This window comes from Aulonocara sp. 'chitande type north' Nkhata Bay, linkage group LG18 (assembly GCF_057382095.1).
Source record: "Aulonocara sp. 'chitande type north' Nkhata Bay isolate Kocher_YH1m ecotype deep benthic linkage group LG18, A_spYH_male_GT1.1, whole genome shotgun sequence".
Classification (NCBI taxonomy): Eukaryota; Metazoa; Chordata; class Actinopteri; order Cichliformes; family Cichlidae; genus Aulonocara; species Aulonocara sp. 'chitande type north' Nkhata Bay.
This window is the reverse complement of record NC_141361.1, coordinates 32,125,557-32,146,380: the sequence shown is the minus strand read 5'-3', so window position 1 is coordinate 32,146,380 and position 20,824 is coordinate 32,125,557.

The following is a 20,824-nucleotide window of genomic DNA, read 5'->3' as shown; positions in this document are numbered from 1 at the left end:
GGCATCCAGGTCTTTATGTCTTTAAGACATTCCTGCCGTTTTCTATACCACTGCAGTGCAGTAGTATAGGAAAGACCAAGAAGCTGAGAATACCAGTGTGCTGTGTGAGAAACATGCAACCTGAGACAATAAGGAGACAGTAATTTAAATTTATATAGTTATACTCGTACTATGTTAGTGTATTATGATTGAGAAACATGGAGTTATGAAAGGAAAAGTATTCCTTTGTAACTGAGTTTAAAAGAGATGCTGTTGAAAGCGTCATGATGTCCATGTGAGGTTGAGCTGATGAAACATTCTGTTAATGTACAATAGCAAACAAACTGAATAAGAGATGAGGGAAAGTATATATTTATATAAGACTGAATACTCATATGTGATTAATGTAAGAAATCATATTAGCATACAACACAGGAAAGAAGAAAATGTAATGATATTATTCTTTTTATTAATATTATCATACGTTTTAAATTTGTTTTAAATCATGTTGACGTCACAGAGAGAGCAAGGATGTGAACATTGGCTGATTGGATGTCAGCAATGATGATGATTGGATATCCCAATGAATGACCGCAGTCCAGAAAGAGACGGGAGTGAAAGAACGACAAGGTAAAAAGTTTTGTGCAAAAGAGATAAGTTGATCTTCAGAAGATTGGATCTAAGAAGTTAACGTTCAAAATATTTCAGCAGACGCCAGAGGCAGGGCTCTAGACTCACCTTTTGCCACAGTTGCACTGGTGCACCAGCACCAGTTAGGCACACACAATTTTTTCAACCTCAGTGAGTTTTGGTTGGAGAGAGATAAAACCTGCAGCATCAGAATCAAGCGCAAAAAAGACATAAACACAAAGCGCGGACCCGACGCATCAGAGTCAGCGAGCTGTCAGTGAGCTGTCAGCTTTCAGCCCTGACGGCGTGTCCGTGTACACTGTAAAATCTAATTAGTTAGTTCATAGAACTCAAAAAAATTAAGTAAAGCTTACTTAAGATGACTGTTAGGACAACTTATTCATTGCAAGTCTGCAGTATTAAGAATAACTGGATATTTCTGACTGTACAATACTAATTGTTTACCTACTGACAAACATTTCAAGTTCAACTAAATGAAAAAACAATGTGTGGTAACCTGAATATGATTAAAAATAATTAACAACACTTTTTGTAATGATGTTAAAATGAGCCCAACTTTTATTTTCAAACACAACAAAGTATAACAGCCAACATACTGGACACTGTTCTGCTGAACAACAAACAATTATATTTCCATCACTGTTATAATCTCACAATGAAACAAAGTCTCAGATGTAATTATTTGTTTAATTATTATTATTTAATTATTAATTTTTACCTGTTTTTTACACTACATCAATTCGGTTTCAGTGGAAACTTTATAAACAGAATTAAGTTACCTTATAACAATCCCTGCCCTGCAGTTCTCACAAACGGGGTGCGGTCCTCCAACGTCCGGATACTGAAGGGAACCAGACAAGGCTGCCTCCTCTCCCCTTTGCTCTTTGCCCTAGCCATAGAACCATTGGCAGAGGCAGTACGAGTTCAGGCGGACATACATGGTCTATCTGTAGGACAAAGACAGCATAAGATTATTCTGTATGCTGATGATGTACTTGTTGTGTTGACTCAGCCGGAGACATCAATCCCCTCTCTGGTTGAAACTATTAATAAGTTTAGTGAAATCTCAGGCTATAAAATTAATTTCAATAACTCAGAAGCAATGCTATTGAGCAGTCTGAAACAAAAACCACGGGCCCCTTCTCCATTTCCCTTCACTTGGTCCCCACAGGGCTTTACGTATCTGGGGATTAGGGTCACTCCAGCCTTTGAACAGATGTATAAAAGTAACTTTACCCCCCTATTTGAGCAGGTCAAATTAGATCTAGAGAGATGGAAGTCCTTACCGTTATCCTGGCTCGGTCGTATCGCTCTTCTGAAAATGAACATTCTACCCAGGCTACTTTACCCAATACAGATGGTTCCGACCCTTTTTCCACATAAAGCTATCCAAACTCTAAATGGCTGGTTCAGCTCCTTTGTTTGGGCAGGGAGGAAACCTCGTCTTAAAATATCCACGTTATGTCTTCCATCCTCAAAAGGGGGCCTTGATTTCCCAGATATAAGGAAGTATCAGCTAAGCCCCCATATGCGTATAGCTGCCGATTGGGTACAACAGCCTTCTCCTGTCTGGTTGGATATTGAGAGCTCTGTCTAACTTCCCTTTGAAAAGTTTGCTTTTTTTTTTTTTTTTTTTTTTTTGAAAAAAAGGGGAAAAATATGGTTTGTTTTTTTTTCCCCTTTTTTTTCCCTTTTCCCCCCTTCCCTTCCCCTCCCCTCTTTTTCCCCTTCCCTTCCTTCCTCTCCCCATCCTTTTTACATAAAATATAATTATCATTATATAAACAATCATATCTATGTCTATACATACACATTTATTATCCTAAATAAGTATATTCAAAGGAGGGAGAGAGGGAAAAAAAAAAAAAGTAAAGAAAAGTTTGCTTTTTGTGGGGAAACTTAAGACCTTAACGATGCTCTGTAGCAACCCACTCACATTATCTACTGTTAAAGCTTGGCGAATGGTTCAAAAACTAGAAGGAAGGTCTCACTTAACATCTCTTTTCACTCCCTTCTCTGATTATCCTCTTTTTCTGCCCGGGACCACTGACCCCGGCTTTCGGAACTGGGCTGTGAATGGTATTTCTACCTTTTCTGACTTAATGGACGGGTCTAACCTCATGTCCTTTGACCAGCTAATCTATAAATACAACATTCATAGGCATTACTTCTTTAGATATTTACAAGTGAGGGACCATATACAGAGGGCTACAGCAATACTCACCAATCAAACTGTCTCTAAATGTGAAAAGCAGATATTTCAGCCAAACCTTAGAACTTCTATAAAAATTTGTTATGGCCTGTGTTAAGAGATATATTCTAAAACACTTCTTCAGTAGAGACTCAGAGAAGAGAAACACACAGAATTTCTTGCTAGCAAGGGCAGTCTCCAGAACTGACACTCCAAGAGTGAGGCTCAGAGACTCGCACTGAGGACTGCCCTGGTCTTTATTTATATGCTTCAGTGAGTGTTTGTTCCTTACATTGGAATGTGGAGGTGTACGTGTGTGTGTGTGTGTGTGTGTGTGTGTGTGTGTGTGTGTGTGTGTGTGTGTGTGTGTGTGTGTCCATAAACGACTTCCCTTAACCTGCTGGTCTGGAAAATCCAACAGTTCATCTATATGTAAAAAAGCACTTAAACTAAAACTGACATAGCTACGTTAATCCTACCGTAAAACAATAAGACAAGGTACAACCTCTCCCATGCTCCTAGGATGTGGGGGTGAACGCCAGAACACCCTGGAATGTTACAGACCTCCTAGGATGAGACATTCTTTCAATATGCCACCAACTATATACTTCTAAACACAAATGATTACATGCAGTATTCTACCATATGCAAACTTATATCATTAAAAGATTATACTGACTACTAAGTACAATTTTCCATTGACATTCCCTCCTGTTGTCAGTATAACTTTAAGTGAGATATCAGTATGTAACATCTTGTTGTACATTTTCTGTCACACCGTCATTAATCACACAAAGTCTTCATGTTTCAACAGGTCGGGGTCATTATCATCATCACTTGTCATGGCTATGTATGCAGCAACAGTGGAAAATTATATGCGGTTTATCATGAGTTTTAGACATGGCAGTATACATGTTACAAAGACACAACTCCGATGAGTAGTCTTTTTAGCACCTGTAACCAGGAGCCAGTGTAAAGCCAAGAAAACCAGTCACTTGTATCACTTACATAGTCCTGATTTTGGGCCTGCTGGATCTGTCTCAAAGCATTCAGGGCATCAGTCATGTTTAATGAGTGTACATCGTCCGGTATGTAAGTGTAGCAGGTGTTGTTGAAGAGGACGCAAAGTCCCCCTCTCTCTGCTAATATCATGGAGTAGTTCTTTCCTGGGAGTTGGTCCAGGAACACATATAGTGTGGGGTGTGTTGACGTGCTGGGCATATGGGAACAGACATAATAGTCTGTATTTGCCGATTCTGCCTTTGTCCTGTCGTGGATATACTTATGGCTCTTCTACTGTCCATCCTCTGCAGAAAAACCCCTCTGTGGAAAGGGTGCTGGGTCCAGTTATCTTACTGCTGTTATGATCCCAGCAGTCTTCAGTGTGCCATCGTATGCACAGTATAGTGACACAGCATTAGGTGATGTTCATAGGAAACTGCTGTCATCACCACCATAGCTTCCGGTTCCTGTGCTTTTCACAGAATCATGATGTCATCCTTAGACTCCCTCTGCGTTGTCGATGGAGCTTGGCACGCTCCCCTCATCCTTCAGGTGCCCATCTGTTGTCCACAATCTCCTCTGTTGGCCTCTGGAAAGCCCCCCTTGGCACAGCTCTCATTCCAACGCAGCTTCAGTTCCTTGCTGTGGCTCCGGAATCTGATCTCATGATGGGCCCCAACCAGCTCGACCTTTGACCTCAACCACTGCCTGGACTGTCAGCAATGCCTGGAATGGTTTTTGCTTCTCACTGGGCCTCTGGAGATTTCTCAGGAGATTACTGCTGCACCTGTATTTCCTTGCTAGGAGGAAAAACTTCTATTTGGAGAGCATGTCAACAATCATCAAACCACATTCTTTAGTTCAGTGAACTTCACTTATAGGCCATCAAAGCCTCATCTGAACTTGGATGCACCACTTGCATAGGTTTAATACCTGTAAATGAACTGTTAATTGTCACGAGCTGAAAGCAGGGACTCAAGCGCAGAGCAGGTTGATGTCTCAGAACACGATTTATTTACACACCCGTGCAATAATATATACAGTGACGGGAAATTCAGGGTTCCAGGGGATTAGGGGAAGGCACTCTCTCTCTCACGCTCGCTCACGTCCTCACACACGTTCGTACCGCGGGGAGGTCACAGGTCCGGGAAGATAAGCTGGAACAGGGAAAGGGAGAAATCACTCACAAATCACGAAGGCATAAAGGTGTAAGACCACGGGAGCTGGAAAGGTAGACTAACGTCAGTAGCGCAATCATCCCGCGATGAGAGGATCTGTGACCCAGCCTCAAATAGAAGACGGATAATCAGCTGATCGCCAACAGCTGTGAGAGCCAAGGGCGGGAGCCAGCTGTGAGCTCCGCCCAGGCAGAGAGATAGGGGGAGAAAGAGAAAAAAAACACAAGTGTAGCCTTGTGAGGCCGGCTGGGCAGGCACGGGGACCATGACATTAATCACACAAATCACTGTAAAAATCATAAAAAACATAGAAAACATTGTGTTTCATGTTAATCCTGGACCCCTCCTCTTGACGCATGGACACTCCCATGAGTCAACTCATCAAACCTAGATTCCTGTCTTAAAGAAAAAGGTTAGCTAGATCACGTCCCAGGCAACATCAGGGTGTCTCCTCCGGAGTAGCTCCGTAATCCTGCAATAAAAGATGTTAGTGTGTTTTGCATATTAAGTTTGCTTAACAGGAGCTCCGCCAGGAGCCTGCATACACACCATCATGGCCTGGAAAACAAGATCTGGAAGTGAAATCAAACTTCACACTTGTAAACAATTGTATCATAAGAGTAATAAAGCATTCAACATCAGCAAGACAAGTATCATGTGCAGGTTTTCTCAAATCAGTAATCAGAATCAGAATCAGAATCAGAATACTTTATTGATCCCTGGGGGAAATTATTTTTTGTTACAGTGCTCCATTTTAAACCAACATTAAGACAAGACAGACAATACGCTAACTAAGAATAGTACAATATATACATATATATACATACATACATACATAAGTCACTTATAAATAAATAGTTGGAAAAGAAACATGTGTAGCTGTAGCTGTCATGGTCCTGGGTCTTTTGACCCAGCGTTTTAAGTTTGAGTTTATTTTGTTCATTAGGTTATCTAAGTTCATTTGGTTATTAGACTCCTTGTGTTTTCTTCCCCTGTATTTAAGCTTCCCCTCACCCTTCGTGTTTCATGCTGCGTGTCTTATGTTATCAAGTTTGTATTATCATGCCTAAGTGTTTCTAGTTCTTATTATTTCTCCCTCGTGTTTCCAACCATGTTAAATCTCCCCTGCTCTTCATGCGTTTCATGTCTGTGTCTTACATTGTCAAATTCTGGTTGTCGTGTCTAAATCTGCATGTTTCCTGTTTTATTTTGAAAAGGGGTCTTGTGTTCTGTGCTCATGCGGTTAGTTTTACTCTTGCCTGTGCATCATTATGTTTATCCTAGTCAGCTGTTTCCTCATGTGTCTCCACTTCCCCTAATCACCTCCTGTGTATTTAAGTCCTCTGTTTTCAGTGTGTGATTGTCAGGTCGTCTGTTGTCCACGCCATGCTTCCAAGTTTCTTGTCTAGGTTTTTCTTATTGTTTGTTTAGATTCCCCAGTTTAGGTTTGTGTTAATTTTGCTTCAGTTTGCCTTGCCCTTTGTTTGTACCTTTTTTTCCAGCCATATTAAACGGCTCGCTTTTTGTTAACATTCAAGTTTTGTTCCCTGTTCCTTGGAGTCTGCATTTTGGGTCCTTTTTCAATTCATACAGTCTGCCCTCGCCAGACTGTGACAGTAGCTGTAAACTACAACTGTTACCATAATTTGCCTCAGACATGGGTCATCCCATGTACTCAGTCAACATTAATGTAATCGGTGACTTCCCTTAAGCAAAGTCACTCCACTCATCAATCACTATGAGCTCAAAAGTGGCCAGCTAATGAGCCCCATATTAAACTATTCCATAAACACTGCATCTCTTACTTGTTTTTCTCATGTCACTTGTCCGCTTCTGCTGAATCCTCTACATGTACTCTTAGAAAAACAAACATTAGCAATACACATTGACCATTGGTGGTCAGGCGCAGGTCGACAGGTTCCAGAGGTGCCATAAAAAGACCATAAAGCCATCCATAGCTGTGGAAAGAATGTTATTCACATCATCAAAGTAACCTTCACATTTTCCCAACAAGACAGTGTAAAAGCATCACCAACTCATAACCTGTAAACACAGTTTCTACCCAGAAATCCTGTAGTAGAAAAACATTAACCAATTGTCCTGTTATAAATCACATGATCAAACACATGAAGAACTGTAATGCTGTAGAAAAGAAAATGCAAATGTTAGCGCTGCGCAGGCGTATGCATACTTTGTCACAGTTATCTCTGTGCGCAGCACAAGATAGTGAATAACACCCCTAGTAGATGCACAGACACAGAAAGTGGCATTTAAAAGGTTAAATCGTCACGCAACCTCGAATGTTGCTGTCATCTTTCTGCTCCTGTAAAAAGAAACACATAAACTCATCCACCCTTTTGTCCTGTCTAGGTGGATGTTAACCTTGAGTCGTGGTCAAGTCTTGTCAGCTTTTACCAGTCAGTCAGTTTGTTTTTATTTCCTTCCTTCCTTCCTTCCTTCCTTTGCTAATAGTGGAAACCATCGTCGCATTTAGTTTCCACCCTCAGCAAAATGACGTCATTTCAAAAAGAAGAACTTTAGATCGGATTAACTGATGTGCTATGAATCCACTGATCTTTGCATCACTTCTCATCACACTAAGTGACTTGGACAAGATGATAAACAGACTCACATGCTTAAGATGTTGTCTAATCTTCATAAGCTCTCTTGTGTTTGGAAGTGTTAGTAGGGTTAATGCATGTTCTGCTTGTGTGTGTGATTTTGTATGCTTCATTTCGCAGTGTTTCAGACTCCTTCACAATTTTCCCACTTAAACAGTCAGTTTTGTTTTTCCCAGGTTTGCTAACCCAAATTTTGATTTCCCAGATTAAATAACAGCACTCCTCTGTGTTCTCACTTACTCTCACTGTTGTCCTCTCCCACTTCAACAGTCCAACAGCCGGCAGTTCTCCTTCAGCTTTGTCCTGTGTTCCACTGTCTCTTCTTGCCATTTTCTCCAAAGGTGGCAAATTTCAAACTCCAACAGTCCCCTCAGTTCTCCTCAAACATTCTTTTCACATGCACAGTGAAGTTGCAGCTTGTTGGAAACACAGTGCCATTCATCCAATCAGGCAGGATGATGGGTTTCCTCTTCTTCTCTGATGCTGTTTGTCCACACTGCTGCTGCTTGCTGGGTCTCTTTGCTCAGGACTTTGCTGCTGTCTCTTTATCTGCCATGTTATTGCTCTTTGGTGCTGCATTCCTTGTCTTCAGGGAGGAGTGAGAGCTCGCTTGTGAGTTTGAGAGACACATGGTGCTGTAAATAAGTCAGCCAGAAACTTGGCCTGACTGTTTCCAATGATGTTAAACTATAACTTTCTTCCGACCGCTGCATGTGGAAAATTGATTCAGGTCTGCTTTTCACTTGAAAGTGACAAACTAAGACATGTTCATTATTATCATCACTGCTTAATCAACACACACATCTCTCTCTGTGTTTTTGTGAACAGCCCTTTCATAAAAGCAGAAAATGAGATTGTAGTTGTTCTTGGCTGATCAACACAAAACCTTTTTCCTCAACGCCTGGGGACGCCGTTTGCTGTCCGCCAATTTGGCATTTGGCGTACAGCACTCCCGCACATCGCCCTGTCACTACCCCAAACTGACATTACCTGCTGATCCGTCTGCCACTGACTGATGTTCCCTTGGTCCCAGCTCCTATATTTGTTCCACTTTTAACAGTAATACACGAAACTCTGGACTAGGACCTCTCTCTCCCACAGTCAACACAATACCCGTCATAATCACAAACAGAGCAACAGAATTATCATAAATCCAGTAACTCCAAAAACATTAATAACCTCCGGCCTCTTCAAAAATATCAACATCCATCCAACTCTATTGTCAAAAATCCACCAGTCTCAATCAGTATGGCACTTTTAAATGTACGCTCTCTGTGGAACAAGTCTTTTATTATTAATGATTTAATTTTAGATAATAAACTTGACTGTTTATTTTTAACTGAAACATGGCTGGGTTCGGATGCACCAGTTGTTCTCACTGAGGCCTCCCCACCAAATTTTAGTTTCTCTTTTTCTATTAGAAGTGGTAAGAGAGGTGGTGGCAGTGCATCTTTAGCCAACAACACACTCACCACCAAACACATTTTATTTGACTATTTTACCACTTTTGAATTCCATGCTATTGTTTTCAGCAGCCCTCCAGTTTTATCTGTCACAGTTTACAGACCACCTAAAGACAGCGCTGCTTTTATCAAGGAATTCTCAGAATTTTTAACAAACATACATTCAAAATATAACATGATAATTCTAACCGGTGATTTTAACCTGCACATAGATAATCCTTCTGACCCTGCAGCAAAAGAATTCTTAAACATTCTTCACTGTTTGGATTTTACCTAGCACGTCACGCAGCCGACTCACAACAGAGGACACACTCTGGACCTGGTCATCACCCATGAGCTGTCCACCAGTGTGTCCTCTGTTGTTGACTTGGCTGTCTCTGACCACTACTGTGTGTTTTTTAACATCACCGGTTTTATTCAGCAGTGCGAATTGTGAGGAGGCGCTATCTAACCTCTGAAGTGGCTGCAAATCTTACCAGGGTTTTAGACGAATGCCCCCCTGTGATTCTACCTGCACCCTGCGATTTGATTTTTAATCATTTTATCAGCAAACTGAAGAAAAGCCTTGACTCCGTTGCTCCACTCACCACCAAAAAGATTAACGTAAAACATGCATCACCCTGGAGAAACGAAGAAGTCAAAAAACTCAAAAGAAATTGCAGGGCAGCAGAAAGGAGATGGAGGAAAAATAAAAATAATATCAACCATCAAATATTTTGCGAGCAACTTAAAATGTACAATAATACATTAAGGAAGTCAAGAAATTCATACTTCGCCAAAATAATCAGTATTAACAAAAATAATCCCAAGGTCCTCTTTTCCACCATAGATCATTTATTTAACCCTGATTTTAAAAGCTCCAAAAGAACCCCCACAGACTCGCTCTGTGGGTAGTTTGCAGACCACTTCAGGGGAAAGATCAGCGCCATCAGATCTGATATTTTATCTAATCGTGATATGATTTTAAATACATCTGAGGGCTCGATTGTACCTGAGGAGACACTGGACAGCTTTGTCCTGGTTAATGCTGAGAACTTTCAGAAGGTTTTCTCCACAGTGAGACCCACCACATGTCCTTTAGATCCAATCCCTTCTTCACTCTTTAAAACACTTTATGGATTTTTTGAGGCTGAGCCTTTATACGTGATGAATTGCTCTCTTCAGTTGGGTGTCTTCCCTGCTGCCTTTAAAACGGCGGTGGTGAGGCCCCTTCTGAAGAAGAGCAATTTGGATTGTAATGATTTTAATAACTACAGACCTGTATCCAACTTACCATTTTTAAGTAAAGTCTTAGAAAAACTTGTTTTTACTCAGATTACTGATTTTCTCAATGATAGACAGATCCTGGAGATATTCCAGTCTGGATTTAGGGTGAACCACAGCACAGAGACGGCTCTCCTAAAGGTTTTAAATGATCTTAGATGTAACTGGGACGCCCAAAAGCTCTCAGTCCTGGTGCTACTGGATCTAAGCGCAGCCTTTGATACAGTAGACCACGCTGTTCTTTTAAACAGACTGAAACACATGGTGGGCCTCTCTGGTGCTGTACACAACTGGTTCACTTCCTGTCTCTCTGACAGAACTTTTATGGTGAGCATGGATACATGCTCCTCTAAGATCCATAAAATGACATGTGGTGTGCCTCAAGGGTCGGTTCTAGGCCCTGTACTTTTTAATTTGTATATGCTCCCTCTCGGCAGTGTCATCAGGAGGCATGGAGTGAACTTCCACAGTTACGCTGATGACACGCAGCTGTACATCTCCGTGTCTCCTGATGACACCAGACCAATGGATGCCCTTTTTAACTGTATCTTAGATATACGATCTTGGATGGCAGAAAACTTTTTACAGCTTAACCAGGACAAAACTGAAGTTTTAATCGTCGGTCCTGAGGCTCAGAGAGAGAAACTCTTGTCTAAATTAGAGGCATTTTCACTATGTCCTTCGCTACAAGTGAAAAACCTGGGTGTTATTTTTGACTCTGAGCTTGGTTTTATCCCACATGTTAAACATGTAACCAAAATTGGATTTTATCATCTAAAAAATATAGCCAGAGTCCGCCCTATTCTCTCTCGGGCCAACACGGAGATGCTGATGCATGCTTTTATTACCAGTCGCATTGATTACTGTAATGCCCTGCTCTCTGGTCTTCCTAAGAAGAATATTTCACCTTTACAACTTTTACAAAACTCTGCAGCTCGTGTGCTGACGGAGACCAGAGGGCGGGCCCACAGTACACACATCGGTTTTAGAATCGCTGCATTGGCTCCCCGTGTGTTTCAGGATCGATTTTAAAGTTCTTTTATTGGTTTTTAAATGTCTTAATGGTCTTGGGCCTTCTTATCTCTCAGATCTGCTTTTACCATACGAACCCTCGCGGACCCTGAGGTCCTCTGGTACTGGCCTTTTGATTGTCCCTAAAGTCAGGACACATACTCACGGAGAGGCAGCTTTTCAGTGGTATGGTCCTCGTCTGTGGAACAGCCTGCCGGAGGAGCTCAGGGCCGCAGAGAACGTACATGTTTTTAAGAACAGGCTCAAGACCCACCTTTTTAATTTAGCTTTTACTTAGCGTTTATTTATTTTTATGCTTATTTATTCTATCCTGTTATTCTATTATTAATTTAGGATTTACCTAATATTTATTGTATAATATTATTTTTATTCTTATTCATTTTTTAACCTTCTTACTCTATTTATATTTATATTTATATTGTATCCTGTTCTTATTTATTTTATCATTTTACCCTGTATATATCCTATTGTGTCATATCTCCAGTGTTTCCTCAGAGGGCGCTCTCTGCACCGGGGCTGTGATCGACTGTGGCTGCTGGGTCTCTGGGGGTCCTCTCAGCCTGGCTGGGGGGCTCCTTTGCCTCCCTCCTGCTGTGTGCCCAGCCTGGAGGCTGCGGTCTGTGACCGGCTCCCGGTGCAGACGGCTCCCTGTTATAGTGTTTCCTCACTTGGCTCATGCGAGCCCAGCCCAATTTTTACTCTTTAAGTGTGTGTATGTGTGGGTGCGTGTGTGTAAGTAAAACTTTATTTATATAGCACCTTTCAAGAAAAAAATCACAAAGTGCTTCACAGAAGCTAAAACCTAAAAATAAAAATCAACTAAAAGCAAGTTTAAAAAGATGGGTTTTTAGCTGTTTTTTAAAAGTGACCACTGAGTCCACAGATCTCAGGCTCAAAGGGAGAGAGTTCCACAGTCTGGGGGCCACAGTTCCAAAAGCTTTGTCGCCTTTTGTTTTCAGCCTCGTGTGCTGGACAGCAAGCAAGCCCTGATCACATGACCTCAGGTACCTGCTGGGAATGTATGGATGCAAAAGTTCACTTATATATGTTGGTGCTTGTCCATGCAGGGCCCTGAAAGTCAAGGTCAAAACCTTAAACTGGATCCTGAATTTAACGGGGAGCCAGTGCAGCTGAATCAGCAGGGGTGTGACAAGGGAAAACTTGGAGGACTTGGTCAGAAGCTTTGCAGCAGCATTCTGAACAACTTGCAGACGATCCAAAGAGGCTTTACATAAACAAGTAAACAAAGAATTACAGTAGTCCAGACGAGATGAAACAAATGCATGAATGACAATTTCTAATTCGGAGCGCGATACAATGGGACTCAGCTTAGCAATGTTTCTCAAATGATAAAAACAGGAGCGAACCAAAGATTTTACATGGGCATCCAATGTCAGAGCTGAGTCAATACTAAGTGTGTGTGTGTGTGGGGGGGATATGTGTGTATTCACATCATTTATGTTAATGAGAGTGCGGGGAGTGAGTTGGAGGGTGGGGTGGGCTGCTTTTAACTATGTAAAGCACTTTGTGCTACTTTTTTTTTTGTATGAAAAGTGCTTTATAAATAAAGATTGATTGATTGATTATTTTTCATCCACAATGTAAATTTTGTCTCTTTTTCACTCTTTTTTTCCCCTTTACAATAGCTGGTGACCTGCAGAATCACTGCTCTCACAATCAGAGGCAATTACTTTTACACAGTGCACAAAAGCACTGTGACGTCAGACACATTCACACTCACTTTGTCATCTGCGTAAATAAATTACATGGCTGATGATATGTGCCATGGTGATCCATATGTATGATCACAAGTTTATTTAATTATTTTCAACCCACCAAAACAAATAAACAGAAACAGAAATGCTGATGTTATGAACACTCTACACACATGAGTCAAGATACAGAAAAACTGCTGCGCATCTGAAAGAAGAAGCTGAACTCACGGAAACTCTGCACACTCCAGTTATCACAGTTATCATAGTTCCGTTTCCCTCTCTTTGAGGAGTTCTCAGCCAGCTCTCGATCTGATAATGTGTAGCTTGCTCATCAGCTCAGAAGAGACCGCAACGCAACCTCACACAGTGGTTGCGTGCTTTGCCCCACACAGTTTCAAAGTCTTGCACTTTCATATTCAATTCAGCTTCTCCATCATGTAATTTTCAGCTGTTTCATACAGGGTTCAGCATATTAGTCGTTTTCATAGGTGTGCTCTATATCTGAACCAAGACAACAGTCTTTCAAACAGGTCAAGTGCCTCTATGCACGTCATTAGTTTAAATATTTGCCCATATCTTTACAAAGTTTTGCTTCATTTTGTGTGAGTATTTCCACAAACTTTGAAGTTTAGGGTCCCTTTTTTTCATCACATGTGCTCTACAAGTAACACCTGGCTTATTGGATTACCTGGAGCCTGGAATTAATTTAGTCTTCTAAGAATTTAAATTGGTGATCAAGAAACATGACAACTAAGAGGCTAACAGAAGATATTGAAGAAGTTAAGAAGTCTCTTAACTTCATGTCAGAGGAATTGAGTAAGGTGGTGAAACAGCAAGCAGGACTACTGGACTTAATTGAAGAAGTAAGACAACTGAAGATTGTGATTAAGGAAAAAGACAAGAAGATTGAAGAGCTGGAAAAAAGAGTTGAAGATTTGGAGCAGTATACAAGAATGGAAGATGTGATGACTTCTGGACTGAAGACAAATCACTACACCTATGCACGGAGTACAGCAGGTGACAAGGATGGGGAAGATGCACCAAGAGCTGAAAAGGATTTGCTTGAGCAGCAAGTTATTCAGTTTTTCAAAGACAAAGACATTCTTTTGGATAGCAAAAACATAGCTGCATGTCATACTATTCCACAAAAACATACCAAGATGCCAACTATCATACTACGATTTGTGAACAGGAAATATAAAGTTGAACTGTTAAAGATGGGAAAGAAGTTAAAGGGAACCGGCGTATATGTGAATGAGCATCTCACCAAGAGAAATGCTGAAATTGCACGACAGGCAAGACTATTGAAGAAGGAAAGGCACATCCAAGATACCTGGACCAGGAACTGTAAGGTATTCATAAGACTTAATGGGACACCAGAACAACCTAAAGTAATTGTTGTCAGAGACATTGCAGATCTTGAGACATTTAAACAAAAGAAATAGAGTTCAATGTAGAAAAGAATTGTGTTGCTGACTGTGATATGAACAATATCTGATAAGTGTGAGAAAAATAACTGCATGTGAATGTGTGAACAAAAAAAGGCAAAAAAACTGGAATATTTTGGATCTCATGATTATAAATATTATGAGTTGGACAATAGTATTGATCCAGATATCCACCTCTATCAGAATGTTGATATGACATGTGAATATTATAATGGGGAAGAGTTGGATCCCAAGATAAAAGGTTTTTCATTAATCCACTTTAACAGTTGGAGTCTTTACAGTAATTTTTCTAAAATCAAAGCGTATCTTGATCAATTCCAAAATAAGTTTGCAGTGGTAGCAATTTCAGAAACATGGTTGAATGACGACAAAGAATTGCAAGATGGACTAGAGGGCTATGAAATGTTTTGGCAAAATAGGAAGAATAGAAGAGGAGGAGGTGTTGCTATGTTTGTTTTTTCACATCTTAAATGTAAAGTTGTTAACAATATGACTGCTGTGATTGATAACTTGATGGAATGTTTAACCACTGAAATTCAGGTTGAAAGCTCGAAAAACATATTAGTTAGCTCCATTTATCGTACACCTGCATCCTGTATAGACCAGTTTACTAAAGAAATTTCTGTAATATTGGAAAAACACAAGGTCAAGGTCAAGGGTCAAGGTCAAATTTATTTATATAGCACATTTCCAACAGCCGATGCTGCACAAAGTGCTTAACAATAACAATAAAATTAAAAACTACAGTGTAATACAATAATAACAATAGAAACAATAAAATAGAACACAAGGAGAAGGTGACCTTTTTTTGTGGTGATTTTAACATCGATCTATTGAAGGCAAACAACCATAATAAGATTTCAGAATTTATTGATACAATGTTTAGTTTTGGATTCCATCCGTTGATTCTAAAGCCGAGCAGAATAACGATGGATAGTGCCACTTTGATTGACAATATTTTTGTCAATAAGATAAACGGCAAGATACATAGTGGACTGTTAGTCACAGATGTAAGTGATCACTTGCCTGTCTTTTCAGTGTTTGAAATGAACAATCAACTTCATTTTCAAGAGGAAAAGCAAATGGATTACAGTGGTAGAATAAAAACACCAGAACAAATTGCGGCTTTTAAAACAGACTTAGAAAATTATGACTGGCAAAAGGTTTATGTGGAAGACACTAATGATGCATACAATGCGTTTTTGGATATATTTTTGTCAATCTATGACAGCCATTGTCCAATTAAAAAGTTTTCTAAAAATTATAAAAAGAAAAAACCATGGTTTACACAAGGTCTGGAAAGAGCCTGTAAAAAGAAAAATAGGTTATACAGGATTTTTTTGACACATAGAACAAAGGAAAATGAAGACAAATATAAGAAATATCGAAATAAATTAACATCTATTATGCGATACGAAAAGAAAAGATATTATGAACAGCTGCTTCAAAAACATAAAAGTAATATTAAGGCTACCTGGAGTGTATTAAATAGGATAATAAAAAATCAACATAATACATGTTCTCCAACACGTATTGTAACAAGAGGTAATGTAGTGATTGAGAATACTGAGAGCATACTTAATGAATTTAATGATTACTTTGTTAATGTAGGTCCCAACTTGGCAAAAGAGATTTCTGTACCAGGAGGAAATGATGAAGTAGATTCTACTTCTTGTAAATGTAACTCAATGTTTCTTGGTGGAGTCTGTGAGAGTGACATTGTAGAAGTGGTGAGTAAATTCAAGAGTAAAAAATCCACGGATTGTGATGAACTTGACATGTCACTAATTAAAGAAGTTCTTCATAGTGTCCTTCAGCCGTTAACATATATTTGTAACAAATCATTTCAAACTGGAATTTTTCCAGATAAAATGAAAATTGCCAAAGTGATCCCACTATATAAAACTGGTGATAAACAGATTGTGTCAAACTATAGACCGGTATCTTTGCTGCCTCAGTTTTCAAAGATTCTTGAAAAACTATTTGCAAACAAACTAGATTCTTTTATTGATAAATATGATTTATTGAATGATCATCAGTATGGGTTCAGAAGAAATCGCTCAACATCTCTAGCTGTGATGGAATTTATTGAAAATATTGCAACGGCTGTGGATGAAAAACAGTTTGGAATAGGTGTGTTCATTGATTTACGTAAAGCCTTTGATACGATAGATCATTCTTTACTTTTACAGAAGTGTGAAAGGTATGGTTTAAGAGGTGTTGTACAATTTTGGTTAAATAGTTACTTGAATAATAGGTTCCAATATGTGAGTATTAATAACATGAAATCTAAACTTAGAAAAGTAACTTGTGGAGTTCCGCAAGGATCTGTTTTGGGACCGAAGTTATTTTTACTTTATATAAATGATATTTGTACAGCCAGTGATACTTTAAAATATGTGATGTTTGCTGATGATACAAACTTATTTTGCTCTGGAAAAGACATAAAGAAATTACTGGAAAGCAGAACTCATGAAGTTAAATAGATGGTTTGTATTTAATAAACTATCATTGAATGAAAGTAAAACAAAATTTATGTTATTTGGAGGTAGTAAAAGTAATATTAAAGTAAAATTGAATTTAAATAATGTTGAAATTGAAAGAGTATATGAGACAAAATTTTTAGGAGTAATTATTGATGATAAACTTTGTTGGAAGCCCCACATAGAACATATGAAACGAAAATTATCCAAGTCTATTTCTATTCTTTATAAAACAAGAGATTCTTTGAATAAGAACTGCCTTTATTTATTGTATACTTCCCTTTGTTTGCCTTATATGACCTACTGTGCAGAAATTTGGGGGAACACATACAAAACATATTTGGATTCAGTATTTAAATTGCAAAAAAGAGCTATTAGAATAATAAATAAAGTTGGATATAGGGAGTCCACCAACCAGTTTTTTGTAGGATCATCTATGTTAAAATTCATGGACATTATATATTCTAAAACTTTAGAAATGATATATCGTGTGATGAAAAAGAATGTTCCAATGTGTATTTTAAGGATGTTTCAACTAAGAGATGGAAAATATGATTTAAGGGGGTCTTATAAGTTTGAAATGCCTAAAGTGAGAACCAATGTTAAGTATAGATGTGTGTCAGTTTTGGGAGTGAAATTATGGAACGGACTTAATGATGAACTGAAGATGTGTTTTTCTTTGTCATTCTTCAGGAAGCTTGTAAAAATTAGTATTATACAAGGTTATAGAAATTTGGTTTGTTAACATTTTTTTGTGTTGATTTAATTTCTTGATTTATCATTGATTTCTTTTCAAACTGTTATACAACTTATTTATCAATGTTATTTATCTTCTTGGTTAAGGATTTGATTATTTCTATAGGGGTAAGGGATCGGATAAGTATAAGCCATAAGGCTTCAGCCTATTCCTTTTTCGGTTTCTGTTTGAGTACTTTTATGTAAAATTATAATCTGTTGTTGTTGACTGAAATAAATTTCAATTCATTCATTCATTCATTCATTCATCACTTCATCTGTCATTGTACTGAATTTGAGCAACCCTGAACTTAATGCAGATTACTATTAACAACTGGTTAAATTAATGGTCTGGAGCACCGGCTGTTGTTGATCAGGGCAATCTAAAGAATCTGCGGGGGGGGTTGGGGGTTTTTTTGTTTTTTGTTTTTTTGTTGGTTTTTTTTTTTTTGCTTTTTGTGGATTTCTCCACCTATTTGCACTGATTTTACCTGCTCCGGCTTGTTGTTTTTCTAACCATTTCTCATCAGGTGTTAATTTTACTTGTTTATTCTCCATTTTCAAAGATTTTGCTGGGCCGTCGCTGGCACGCTTGACTTCAGAGTGGTTTACTGATACGGCCTTCAACTTCACCCTAACGGTGAAGCGGTATCAGTTTTATGAGATGAAACTCAACCGTTCTCCTTTGTCACCAGTACCTGAGCCTCAGCAAAGAAAACAAAAATAGAAGTAGTTCAGCAGCGTATTGTGCTGTAAAATCAACTTACTTCCAGACACATACACACACATAGACATTTACGCACTAATTTGTCACGAAGTAATTTCGGCTACCTCTAAAACCTAAGTCTAATTCAGTTCCTTTTGGTGAACCCAACCTATTTTAATTTCTCTGTCTCAACGTGTTTTCATTTGCCTAAACGTATTTTGGGGTGGCTGTAGCTCAGGTGGCAGAGCAGGTCAGCCACTAATCAGAAGGTCGGTGGTTCGATCCCAGGCTGCATCCTGGCTGCATGCCAAATATCCTTGGGCAAGATACTAACCCCGTGTTTACCTACTGGTGGTGGTCAGAGGGTGGCGCCTGTGTCCGGCAGCCTCGCCTCTGTCAGTGCGCCCCAGGGCAGCTGTGGCTACAATGTAGCTTGCTATCGCCAGTGTGTGTGAATGGGTGGATGACTGAATGTAGTGTAAAGCGCTTTGGGGTCCTATGGACTAGAAAAGCGCTATACAAATGCAGGCCATTTACCATTTTAATTTGTCACGAAGTAATTTCAGCTACCTCTAAAACTTAAGTCTAATTCAGCTCCTTTCAGCGAACCCAACCTAATTTATCACGTTACTTTAAACCTTTGCGGCCGTTTTATATACCAAAATATTGTTTCTCACCCTCCGACATTTCACTGGTGGTTCGGATCATCAGACTGAATCCCAGCGCCGTGGACCAGGCCATCAGCCCAGGCCATCGGCCCAGACCCGAATTCACGTCCTGGGGCTCTCTCCTCGTCCAAGAGGGCTGTGCACAGGCTTCGGTGCTGGCTCCCCACGGCGTCAGGAATCAGTGCTGGATCCTGGAACAGAGTCACAGATAACAGTTCTGATATTGTCTGCTCGGGCTCGAAGGACCAAATAATGTTAAGAGATATATTCTAAAACACTTCTTCAGTAGAGACTCAGAGAAGAGAAACACACAGAATTTCTTGCTAGCAAGGGCAGCCTCCAGAACTGACACTCCAAGAGTGAGGCTCAGAGACTCGCACTGAGGACTGCCCTGGTCTTTATTTATATGCTTCAGTGAGTGTTTGTTCCTTACATTGGAATGTGGAGGTGTACTTGTGTGTGTGTGTGTGTGTGTGTGTGTGTGTGTGTGTGTGTGTGTGTGTGTGTGTGTGTGTGTGTGCGTGTGTGTGTGTGTGTGTGTGTGCGTGTGTGTCCATAAACGACTTCCCTTAACCTGCTGGTCTGGAAAATCCAACAGTTCATCTATATGTAAAAAAGCACTTAAACTAAAACTGACATAGCTACGTTAATCCTACCGTAAAACAATAAGACAAGGTACAACCTCTCCCATGCTCCTAGGATGTGGGGGTGAACGCCAGAACACCCTGGAATGTTACAGACCTCCTAGGATGAGACATTCTTTCAATATGCCACCAACTATATACTTCTAAACACAAATGATTACATGCAGTATTCTACCATATGCAAACTTATATCATTAAAAGATTATACTGACTACTAAGTACAATTTTCCATTGACAGCCTGTTAACAGAATTTGGGGTCACAACTTATTTGAAGAGGACTTAGGAAAAGGAATTAAATATAGAGATCAGTGACGAGGTATGGGACAAAGTTTGGGAGAATGCTAAATCTCTGAGCGTCTGTAATAAAGTTAAGGCAATCCAAATTAAAATCCTACACAGCGCTCACATATCACTTTCTCAATGCCATAAATACAATTCAGACCTTTCTCCGCTGTGCCCTAAATGTAAAATAGAGGTGGGCAACCTCACGCACTGTCTATGGTCCTGCCGGAAAACACAACAATTCTGGTTCCTCATAAAGTGTGAACTGGATAAGATCTTCACCACTGACACTGAATGCAATCCACTGTGTATGCTACTTGGAGTGGCAAACGACAAAATTAGGGGGAAGTTTGGAAAGCAGCACTATGCACTGTTAACATTCTGTGCAAGGAAATGTGTCCTCTTGAACTGGATCACGGACACGGCCCCATCTAAGACTCAATGGCACCGGACAGTATTGGAATATGTGTCACTAGATTTCCTAACATGCAAGCTACATAGTAGGGACAAAAAGTTTCATAAAATATGGGACCCAATTATGACGTATGTCGGTTTGGATATTTCTGCTATTTTCTCACGGGCCCTGGTATAATGCAAGAAGATCAATGCTATTCTACATATATGTATTGTTAATCGTATCATAATCAAAATGTCTGGATTTTCCACTTATTTCTTTGTATTCATGAGCTGGGTTGTCTGTTTGTTTGTTTTGTTTTGTCTGTTTTGTTTCGTTCTGCTATGTTGTTGTTGGGTTTTTTGGGG